Source organism: Stenella coeruleoalba, assembly GCF_951394435.1.
Source record: "Stenella coeruleoalba genome assembly, chromosome: 21".
In the NCBI taxonomy this organism is placed as follows: Eukaryota; Metazoa; Chordata; class Mammalia; order Artiodactyla; family Delphinidae; genus Stenella; species Stenella coeruleoalba.
Window position 1 is genome coordinate 26,294,418 of NC_137167.1, and position 12,120 is coordinate 26,306,537.

Genomic DNA, 12,120 nt, shown 5'->3' on the forward strand with positions numbered 1-12,120 from the left:
AATCCCAGGGCACTTGACAGTGTTATCTGGGAGAAGACCTCTCAGACCCTACTTTACTTTCTTTTTATATTATTTACTTTTTCCACTCTTATGTCAGAAGGTAAATAATTTTCTCTTTTAGGCGTTTATCGTATTGTTCTATTGTTGTACTGTTCTATCCAAAGCATTTCACTTATCTCTTCCTTGACATTGCAGATCCAAACCCTGTTTCAATCTTGTCTCTTACGCATAGCTGCTGTTTGTCACCATCTTTTTCTGCTTGTTTTAATGTCCATTTTTCATGACAATACAATTCTCGTATTTCCCTCTCTTTTTCTTGGTGAGCTTTATTTAATGCCTCCATTCTTCTCTGATATCTTTTTTTTCTTCTCACCTGGTGTCAGTCTATGTAAAATTCTCTTACTTGCCTTTTTCTGTAATTTTTTGACTATAATGCTTTTTCTTTCCTATGAGAGTTCTTTCTATAACAAGCAAATCCGCAAGAGAGAACACATTTGATTTTACCTTTTTCATGGAAAAATCTTCTTTATAACTTATCCAAACATAGCCTACTTTATTGAAATTCTTGTAAGAAGATATAGCTTATTCTTTTTAATAATTCTTGTATGGTACATTAAATTATTTCTGGTTCAGGAACTTATTTTCCTTCCACATACCTCTGTCAAACTTGAAGTTTGTTCATTATAACATAATCAGAAAAATAAACAGTAGTATTATATTACTGTTCACAATCTAGTTTCCTTGCTGATTAATTCTTTCAGTTTTGTTGTTTGTTTTTCTTTGCAGAAGCAAATAATCAACATGAATGTATATATGAGTCGTGTGTGTATTATATATATTTACTCGTGTGTGTGTATCTATCTATCTGTCTATCTATCTGATCAGGTACGCACTTAGGAATTAATAACTTCGGACTTGTCAATTAAAAACAGCGTGGCACAGAATTCATCTTTGGTGCCTTTTCCCCAAGATATACTTGCAATGCTGACTTAATACTAATATCTTCCTGCTCTATCCCATATAGACAGACTCATCCTAAAAGCCACAGTTATGTTTTCCTTTGTAAATCCATGTGGAGAGGGAAGGAGGCAGACACTTTCTGTCCTTGACCAAAGATTTAAGTACACTTGGCAAGAAAACACGAAATGACGTGCTCTTGTGTCAGGACTGACTTTTAGCAACACCTAGGAGCACAACGTACAAAATGTCAGCCTTTCCCAAAGTTTACTGAGCACCAGTATTTTATATTTTATTACATTGCTATATTTTGGCAGTTGCAACTAAACAGATCTAGTCCTTTGAATTCACCAAAATTAAAAATACGTATTTTACAAAGGTCAAGCGGTACCTGGGAGGATGTAGACTAAACGCTGGGTGGTGGATGTGAAATTGGAGTGGCGCTGCTTCCCTGCCGCCCCCTCATGCCGGGTAAGACAGTGAAGCCCTGCTTTCTGTGCCTCCTCCCAGTGACCAGTCTGTGCCCTGACGCTGAGGGTCTTCTTATCACCCAGTGGCCCTGCAGCGCCCCCCTCAGACCCTGCGTGGAGGGTCCACCCTTCTGACTTCGGTCCTCAGCCCTCTCCCAAGCTCTCTCCCAGACACTCGTAATTCTGAGCTGCTTTCTGTGGACTCCACAGGCATAGGTGAACTTCAGGGCTTCTTCCCCATGAAACGGTTTTGGGGAATGAGGATGTGGGGACCAGCCCCCCTATGACCCCCAGGGACTCTCCAAGTCCTCCTGGTGGCTAAGCACACTCACTCCCTGTGCTCAGCGTCAGAACTGAAGACCTGTGCTATCCACACCTGATCACTCATCACGGTCTCCCCTCTCTTCCTTCTCCAAAGCTGGAGGCTTTTATCCTCCCCTTTCTCGCCTGGAGGGACATATTCTACCCAGCTCTTTGATCGCAGAACCCCTGGATTGGCCCACACAGATGGGAGGGACTCAGTCCCTGATGCCTTCAGGAATCTCCTTCCACCTCCGGCCATAACTTCCATCTCCATTCTTGCTTTCCTCTCGAGGGTTTGTATTCCGCTGGGATGTCGGTCCAACAATGTAACACAGCACTCTTCTCATTTTCTTTATTTTCTACCTTTACTCTTATTTGCAGGAGCCTCCGCAGAAAGCTTGCTGCATCCTTTCAATGGGAAGAATCAGCTTCTCCCTGCTGAGTCTCCTGCTCTGTCACAGAAGTTTATTTTCATGTTTCTGACCTACATGCCCCATTGCTCCTGGAAGCTCACAAATTTTACTGTGTCCTGCCCTGATATCCCCCAAAACTATTCCTGTTCGCATTGAGTCAGAGGCCTCTGGTTCTATTGTTCCTCTTTTCCTTTCTTTCTGGAACCTTTCAGCTAACACTTGCACCTGCTTCCCTTTTATTTTGTTGGTTGTAGGGAGGTTTTCAAGAATATGCTGCCTATCGCCACAAAAGCCCCTACATATAATTTCCAGTTTATAAAATAAAATGTCCTTCCATTTTCCCTGCTTCTAAAATATGTCTACTTTCTATAAATTAGACTCATTAATGGGGGGGGGCACAGCGTATACAGTATAACTTCAAGGAAAGAGCCAGATGTTATATGTGATTAGTTGATGTAAGGGATAGTTGTTTTCAGTTAATTTCCCCAGATCTACTGCTACTTTTATTAGTTACAGCATCATAATATTTAAAGCACATCATACTTTCTTAAGTCACTAATCTTAACTCCCCAGTTTAAACTCACAAACACTCTTTTGTTTTCCCCCTTGGCCGCACCGCGCAGCACGCGGGACCTTACCGACCAGGGATCGAACCCATGGCCCCTGCAGTAGAAGCACGGAGTCTTAACCACTGGACCACCAGGGAAGTCCCATAAACTCACAAACACTCTTAATTCTCACCTACTTTCTATAAACCCCAATATTTCTATAAAAACCAATATTTTTCTATGAGGTCTGTTTCTTTTTTTAAAATTTCCTTAGAGGTAAATAATTTATTTATGCCTCAAATATTGACAGATGGCTATGTCCTGAGGTTGATACAAAGGAAACAACCCTGCAACAGGCCCCAAGGAGGAGCTCCATATCCCATCCCGTGGGGACTCATGTCACATGTCACACTGACCTTAACTTCCCAATAAGAAGGTAGAAAGGACATGACGTGTCTTCAACACTTTAAGCGCGGAGTCCTAGGCACTGGACTGCCAGGGAATTCCCGTAGACTCACTGTGTTTCTAATTCACTGTGAAAAGGACATTCACACATTGAGATTGTTTTGGGGTGCCATTCCCAGTACCACAGTCTAAAGCTGCTTTGCCAGGAATTCTAACAATTTCATAAGCACTTAATCCCCTATTTTATTTTTCTGCTTAAAATCACTTTATTTTTCTGCAAATGGACCCCAGCGATCTTACTTTCTTACTAGCAGTTCATCTACACATTTATTCTTTCTCTTCTGCATTTTGCTCCCACTACAATCCTTAAAGAATAATGAAAGAGTTTATATATATAATTTGTCAATTTTTTAATGCATCTATTAAAATGACTTCATGCCTCTTTTTTTTTTTGCGGTATGCGTGCCTCACACTGTTGTGGCCTCTTCCGTTGCAGAGCACAGGCTCCGGACGCGCAGGCTCAGCGGCCATGGCTCACGGGCCCAGCCGCTCCGGGCATGTGGGATCTTCCCGGACCGGGGCACGAACCCGTGTCCCCTGCATCGGCAGGCAGACTCTCAACCACTGTGCCACCAGGGAAGCCCCATGCCTCTTTTTTCTTCAGATAATTAACATGGAGAACTATATACATTGATTGATTATCAAATGCTAATCTAGTCCTCGTTCCTGGCTTAAACCCACTTGACTCTGATATTATTTTTTTTTTATTGTTGAGTAATGCTGGCCTCATAAAATGAGTACTCTCTACTTCCATTTTCTGGAAGCAATTCTATAAAATTGGTATTATTTTTTCCCTAAACACATAACAGAATTTACTAGCAAAATCTGTTACCTGTGGTTTTGTTTGGAAGTTTTTAAGTACAGATCTAATTTCTTTCATAGATATGGGATCATTTGGGTTATCTGTAGTTTTTTCTTGAGTGAGTTTAGTAGTTTGTATTAATATCTTTCACAGAATTGGTCCATTTCATCTAAGTTTCTACGCTGACTACTGGTGGATACAGAATTATTCACAGTAGTTACTCTTCTTCTCAGTCTTGGGTGCTGTGGTTGAGAAGCACCTCCTCCATGCCCCTGCACTCCTGTATTGCTAATTTGTATCTTCTTTCTTTGTTTTTGGTTAGTAGGCTTAGAAATTTATCATTTTTATTGTTCTTAAAAAAAAAAACAAACTTCTAGGTTTATTTATTTGATTTTCTGTCCTAAAATTCTTTTTCTTCTTCTTTTTTTTTAAGAGCTGTTAACTTTCTTGCTTACTTCCCCCTAACTGCTTTGGATTTAATTTGCTAAGCTTTTTCTGTGTGTGTGTGTGTGTGTGTGTGTGTGTGTGTGTGTGTGTGTGTGTGTGTGTGTGTTTTAAGTGGAAGTTTATATCGCTCCTTGTTCTTTTCATAAAAGTAAGCATTTTAATGCTATAAATTTCCTGCCATTGATTGCTTTAGCAGAATTCCATCAAATTTGGTATGTTACATTTTCATTTAGTTTAAAATATTTCTTATTCGCCTTGGAAATAAAGCAGGTTGCTTAATTTCCCAATGTTTGGCGAATGTTCCATATTTTTACTGGGGACTTTCCAGATATCTTTCACTTATTAATTTCTAGTTTAATTATGTTATTATCTGTGAATATCCTTTGTGATATTTCTATTCTTTGACACTTGTTAATCTTTAGTTATTGAGTCAAGTGTTCAATGAATATTAAGTGGGCCATGTTATTTAAGAGTATGTATCAGATCTTCTAAAAAGATATATATATACACACATATATATACTATATACTTTAAATATATATATGTATATATATATAATTCTGACAGAAGAATGATAAGAATGAAGTTTTCATTAAAACATGAACTTTTAGAATTATAGTAACTGCAGTCAGTTACTATATGAACCCCTTTATGACTATGAACCCCTTTATGACTATGGTTAGACTAAATTGAATATTTTGGCATCTCTATTCAGGAAGGTAGTTTTTTTAGTGTTGGCCAGGGACAAGTCTTAAGTGATTGTACTGTCAAACTGGCACTGTCTCCTCCGACTTTCCCCCCTAAAGCCTACTGACAGAGAAGTTTCTTAAATCACTACGTTCTACAGGGAAGAAATAATTGAGTTCCATACAACAAATATGTCACCTAGCAGATGTCTCTCTGCCTGAAATAAGTGTAGGCACCTGCCAGGTTCCATGTTAAACACAAGGGATGCTTTATTTCTGTAGGTGCATGTGTTCGCAGAGCTCTCCCCACAACTATCATGAGACTGAAATTATTGCTCCAACTCCCACTTTCATGACTATGTTACAACAACTTTAGAAGCATAATTTTAAAACTGTAATAGCTGAATAATTAAGCATTGAGTACTTAGCAACACTGTAATTAAAGAGCGATAGCTGCCCTTTCTCCTCTGTAATTATCTGTGTAAGAAGAAGGTTGATACCACTTAAAAGACATGCACGGTCTTCTCAAAGATATTGATGAGAAATTCTTAAACCATGAAAAGAAGTCCCTCTATTGCTTTATATAGTTAATATTCATACCAGAGAAGCAAATGTATGATAGAGGATGACCTGGGGTCTAATTTTAGTTCTGCTGATAAAGAGCTGGGGGCGTGTCTACCTGATGTGACACAGTCTGCAGCGCGGGCTCCCTGAGGACTGAGGCTGACAGGCCACCTGTTGCAGGTAGGCAACATAAAGATTTCTTGGTACCAAAGAGCAACAGCTCTACATGTCCGAGATTAGACGGAGGTCTGTCATCTGTCTCAGGGCCATTCATCCTGACCTGTCTCTCAAAGGTGTTCACGTAGCATAGTAACTTCCAGGGATCACCCTCTTCTGATGCACTGTAATACTTGAGGAATTTACTGACATGTTTATGTTCTTATTTCCACCGTGATGAAAAGCAACATCTTATTAGCACGAGACATGACTGAATTATACACTAAGTTCACTCAACGGGACACCACGGCACCTATTTCAAAAGAAAGCATCCATCCACCCTCAAAAACAGGCCACGGTCAAACACACAGTGACTACTGCATGATTCCTTGTTTTCCATCTTTCTTTTATGTTCCTCGTGCTTTTTTCTGGCACTCGGAAAACAGAAAAGTAGAAGTAGACCCTGAAGGCTGAAACGTGTTCATCTGGAGAAGAAGGTAAAGCAGAGGCGTTCCCTCCGGAGTTACCCAAGGAATTGGAGTCAGGGGAGGAATAAGGCAAGACCAGGAGAGGGACGGGAAGCAGTGGTCTGCTGTTCCCAGGAGACATCCACAAAGAGCAGGGTGGCGGCGGGGCGGCGGCTTGGTCTATGCGATGATTGGTAAAGGTTTGTGTAGCCTCTGGAGGTGTCGACTGAGGTTTATTTTCATGATTAGCTAGATCAATACATCAGTGCCTTCTTCCAGGGTTACCAGAGGGCAGAGAGAAATCCATACAGTAAATAAGCCAAAACAGTATCACCAAGTCCAAACAGAGTACACACAGCCATGGAAATGAGGCAAGAAATAATCTGCAGCTAAGATTCCAAAATCTGCTCTTGGTATTAAGTGCAATTGGGATGCGGGGAGGAGGGCCCTCTGACATGACCCACCCGGGGCTCCGTCTTAATGAGCAGGTAGGTGTGGGAGGGGGCGGAAGGGCTGCCTGGAAAGTTTCTGTAAACAAATCATTCACGCTGAGTGACAAGCAGAATGAGCCTCATAAGGGCAACTTTGAACCAACAGAGAGAATTGGGTCTGATTAGCTTATAACTTTCAAAATACCGTTAAAAAAATCATACTCAAAGGGTTTCAGTGTTTTGGCCTGATTACTCAGAGTTGCTTAAAAAATAAGAGAAACTTCTAGTTACTGGATATGCATTTAAAGGCCAAAACTTATGGTGGTAACTATTTTTTTATTAACTCTATTGAGTGTATTTTACAATTAAATGCACTCATATTAAATGTAGAGTGGGATGAGTTTCTAACAAACATCGGGTTGGCTGAAATGTTTGTTCAGTTTTTTTCCGTAAGGTGGCTCTAGTAGCACTCAGTTGTCTTTAAGTTAATTTGAAACAATTTTGTTAGATTGTATGTGACAGCTGTCATATCAGCGTGCATTTAAAAAAAGACATCAAAATTGGTGAATTTTTGTGTAGCCATTTAATATGGAAGATGAAAGAAAAGAGCAACATTTCCAGCATATTATGCTGTATTATCTCAAGAAAGGTAAAAATGGAACCGAAATGCAAAAAAAGATTTGTGCGGTGTATGGAGAAAGTGCCGTGACTGATCGAAGGTGTGAAAAGTGGTTTGTGAAGTTGCGTGCTGGAGATTTCTCACTGGATGATGCTCCACGGTTGGGTAAACCATTTGAAGTTGATAGCAATCAAATCGGGACATTAATTGAGAACAGTCAACATTATACCATGCGGGAGGCTGCCAACATACTTAAAATATCCAAATCAAGCGTTGAAAGTCATTTGCACCAGCTTGGTTATGTTAATCGCTTTGATGTTTGAGTCCCACATAAGTTAAGCGTATTTCCGCACGCAATTCTCTACTTAAATGTAATAAAAACGTTCCGTTTTTTAAAAAAATTGTGACGGGTGATGAAAAGTGGATACTGTGCGATAATGTGGAACAGAAGGGATCGTGGGGCAAGCGAAATGAACCACCACCACCACACCAAAGGCCAGTCTTCATCCAGAGAAGGTGATGTTGCGTATATGGTGGGATTAGAAGGGAGTTCTATTATGAGCTCCTTCTGGTAAATCAAAACGATTAATTCCAACAAGTACTGCTCCCAATTAGACCAACTGAAAGCAGCACTCGACGAAAAGCATCCAGAATCAGTCAGCAGAAAACACATCATCTTCCATCAGGATAACGCAAGACCGCATGTTTCTGTGATGACCAAGCAAATCCTGTTCCAGCTTGGCTGGGAAGCTCTGATTCATCCACCGTATTCACCAGACATTGCACCTTTGGATTTCTATTTATTTAGGTCTTTACAAAATTGTCTTAATGGGAAAAAATGTCAATTCCCTGGAAGACTGTAAAAGGCACCGGAACAGTTCTTTGCTCAAAAAGATAAAAAGTTTTGAAAAGATGAAATTATGAAGTTGCCTGAAAAATGGCAGAAGGTAGTGGAATAAAAGGGTGAATACATTGTTCGATGAAGTTCTTGGTGAAAATGAAAAATGTGTCTTTTATTTTTACTTAAAAACACCGAAGGAACATTTTGGCCAACCCAGTATTACATAACCACAAATGAAAATATAAAACAGAAAGCTTCCATCGTGACCTTCGGGCCCTTTTCTCCTAGCCTTTAGGCAATCACAGATCTGCTTTGTGATACTGTACATTAGCTTTGCTTTTTCTAGAATTTCATATAAATGGAATCATGCAGTATGTTTTCTCTTGTGTCTGGCTTCTTTTACTCAGCATAAAATTTTGAGATCATCTAGGTTGATGTTTATCAGTTGTCTGTTTATTTTATTACAGAGCACTAGTAATTCAGTGTATAGAAAACCACGTACATACAATTCACCCTGCAGTGTTCTGAATTTTACCTATTACTTGTGCTTACCATATTCCATATCCTTAGCATATGAAAAAAAATTCCAAAGCCGACTCTTTTAACCCTGATCTTTAGTATGAAATATATTCTTAACTGTGATCCCAAATACTTGAATATACATATGTATAGGTGTCTGTGTGTATATAATATAAATTATGAACATAATCATATAAGCATGTACACAACGTATGAGTTTACATAATGGAAAAAAATTCCAAAGCAAGAGCAAGCTTCGCTATTTAAAGTCCTCTGCATTCTGATCTATGTCACATATAACAAACGATGATCAGAATACACTATATTGATTTCAAAACCCATTCATGGGTCAAGACGCACAGTTTGTCGAGGAAGAACTCAGAATATCTTTTTTTTTTTTTTTTTTTTTTTTTGCGGTACGCGAGCCTCTCACTGTTGTGGCCTCTCCCGTTGCGGAACACAGGCTCCGGACGCGCAGGCTCAGCGGCCATGGGTCACGGGCCCAGCCGCTCCGCGGCATGTGGGATCTTCCCGGACCGGGGCATGAACCCGTGTCCCCTGCATCGGCAGGCAGACTCTCAACCACTGCACCACCAGGGAAGCCCTAGAATATCTTGATTACCAGGTTGCCAACCTGTTACACAGGGTCTTGCTTTCCTGAGCTACTCAGGATTTGCCTCAGTAAAGGTACTAGATTCTTATGCTGTGGGGCTGAATCCTTGTTCTCTTCCTCACTGTCAGCTGACCCATCAGACCCTGGTCAGTAAGACCTTCCTTTCCCGACCCTCTGCCTTGGCTGGAGGGTCAGTTACAATTTTCTATTTAGGAAACTTTTTTGAGTTTATATTCTGATCTGAAACTATGTTCTATGCAGGTGAAGTGTCTGAACCCTAGGTGCATATGATAAATATTCATTTCTCCTTTCTAAGCAAACAGTGGTGGTTGCCCAATTAGATTCTACTTTATGCAATTTTCCAGTCTCTCTTCCTATATATTTGTGCATTTAAGCCTTATGTGATTCTATCAGTTTGCTGGACACGCTGTCTCTGCTTAGACTCCTAAGTCTAGTGAAATAAAAGAATGCATTACATTGTTAAAGATGAATATAAAGATTTATGATAGGTCCTTATTTTATGCATTAATTTTCCCAAGGCAAAGACCATGCAGTATTCACTTGTTCTCTGCTGTGAATCTGGGAGAAAGCATGACACACAAGAGGTACCTAGTTAATGCTGAGTGAATATATTTATCAAAGCTATTACCCTTTTATTTTCTGTCTACTGAAGCTCATTGAGGAAACAATCATGCAGAATGGGCTCTGGTAGAAAGCAGAGTCGCTGTCCTGAGCCAGTTTTGTTATCTTGGGCAAAGTCATTTCTGGGTCTCAGTTTTCTCCTCGATAAAGTGTGGGTAATAGTAGGATTCAGATATTGTGGTGATGATAACTTAATATATGTGAAACACTTAAGAAAATGTTTAGCAAATAACATATAAGTGTTAAGCGTTATTGTTATATGTTGTAGGAGAGCAGAGTATGCCACTCTAAATATGCCTCTTTGGCATAAGGATTATTTTGAGAAACAGCTGACTGGGGTCTGATGGGAGCAGCTCTGAAAACAGTAGAACTTACCTTTTGTAAGGGAAGTTTACATTCATAAAGGAACTCCTCATTTGTAAAGGTGTCTCCCGCTCTGTACCTGGAAGAGATGAGACTCCAATCATGGCTTAAATCTGCATAAAAAGCCTCACCCTTGTTTCCTGTGCTTTTTTCTGATCACCACAGAACCAGGCTCCCCAAGAACCCTCTTCTTTTGTTTTAGCTGAAGATGGTATTTAAACCCCAAATTCTAAGCCGTCTCTTTGAGTTACTCTTCCCTGAGTTTCCCATGTATGTATGAGATGTACGTGTTAATAAACTTCTGTCTGTTTTTCTTTTGTTTATCTGTCCTTTATTACTGGGGCCCCAGCGGAGAACCTGGAAGAAGGGGAGAAGGAAAAGATTGCTTTCCTCCCCTACGAATCTTAACACTTATGCTTGGTGTTCAAGAATGCTACCCCAAAGGACTAAGAGAAAGAAAAAAATGTGTATTTTTAGTTCGTAACTTCCATTTCACACTTCTGTGGATTTATTCTTTGGTTCAAATCCTAATTCTTTTTTTTGTCGTTTTTGTTTTGCCCTGGAGAAATAAGAAATTAATCACTAAACTGATTATTCCTTCTTACCTTGTTGTGAATTTTTCCATGTGAAGTATTTGTGTATAAACATTTTTATTATTATGTGTTGACAATAAATTGCTCTCTGGGGAAAAATTCCCTATCTCAGGAGTGAGGAGAGGTGTACCATTTTTCAGGTTTGGTCTTTTCTTGCATCTACACCCTGAAATGACTGTCACCCTGGCTTCCTGTCCACAGCCTCTTGTCACCTTTCCCTTTGGGGTTAACTGTGACACGGAGAAAAACGGGTCCTTTACGATGGTGAAGTCCTTGAAGTCAGAACAGACTCACTTATTTGTATGTATCTGTATGCAAGTGCCTCCCTACAGAAACAGTTCAACATATTTTTGTTAAAAGAAACATGAATTCGCTCTTGGAATGTGTTTTTTTAAACAGAAACCTTCTCTGCTTTCACACGTTCATCAGAAAAGATGACGAGTGGCAGTGTGCACACACTACATGAAACCCCAAAGAAGACACGAGAGCTGAGGGGAACTAGAGCTTTCACGCGCTCATGGGGACGACCCCCGAGCCAGGCAGGGTCGGGTAACAAAAGTCTCAGGTGGATCAAAGTGAATTTCCGAGAGACTGACAGCAGCAGGCTGCGGAGGAGAGTGATGGAGGCTGGAGGCTGAAGGACGAGGCCCCCTGCCCCTCCTCTGTCTCACGATCTGGCTTCAGGGCCCGGAGCTCCACGTCCTGCCCTCCTGGGGGCCGGCATCCCTCCCAACCAGCAGCGTGTTCAGCAGAGTTTGCTTTCTGCTTCTTCTTAGCAACCTTTACAAGGATGTATGTTGTTTGTAAAGCCCTTGAGAGCTCTTTTTTTTTTTTTTTTGCCGTACGCGGGCCTCTCACTGTTGTGGCCTCTCCCGTTGCGGAGCACAGGCTCCGGACGCCCAGGCTCAGCGGCCATGGCTCATGGGCCCAGCCGCTCCGCGGCATGCGGGATCCTCCTGGACCGGGGCACGAACCCATTTCCCCTGCATCGGCAGGCGGACTCTCAACCACTGCGTCACCAGGGAAGCCCGAGAGCTCTTTGAGGTCATCTCTTCATCAGGGAAATAAAACATTTATGTTGTTTTATATATATATATTATATATATATATATAATATATATATATATATATATATATATACACACACACATACACACACACACACACACACACACGGAAGCTCAGTTCAACCAAATGATGGGCTATTTATTTCCTAGGGAT

The 12,120-nt window shown here is 40.7% G+C and overlaps 1 long non-coding RNA gene across 2 annotated transcripts in view; it reads right to left on the reverse strand.

Moving 5' to 3' along the window:
- LOC307179750 overlaps nucleotides 1-12,120 on the reverse strand; it is a 264,295-nt gene that overhangs the window by 138,114 nt on the left and 114,061 nt on the right. For both annotated transcript variants that reach the window (XR_013825542.1, XR_013825543.1), the window contains exon 3: nucleotides 10,319-10,385. This is a non-coding gene — a long non-coding RNA (uncharacterized lncRNA). The remainder of the gene's footprint in view (nucleotides 1-10,318; nucleotides 10,386-12,120) is intronic.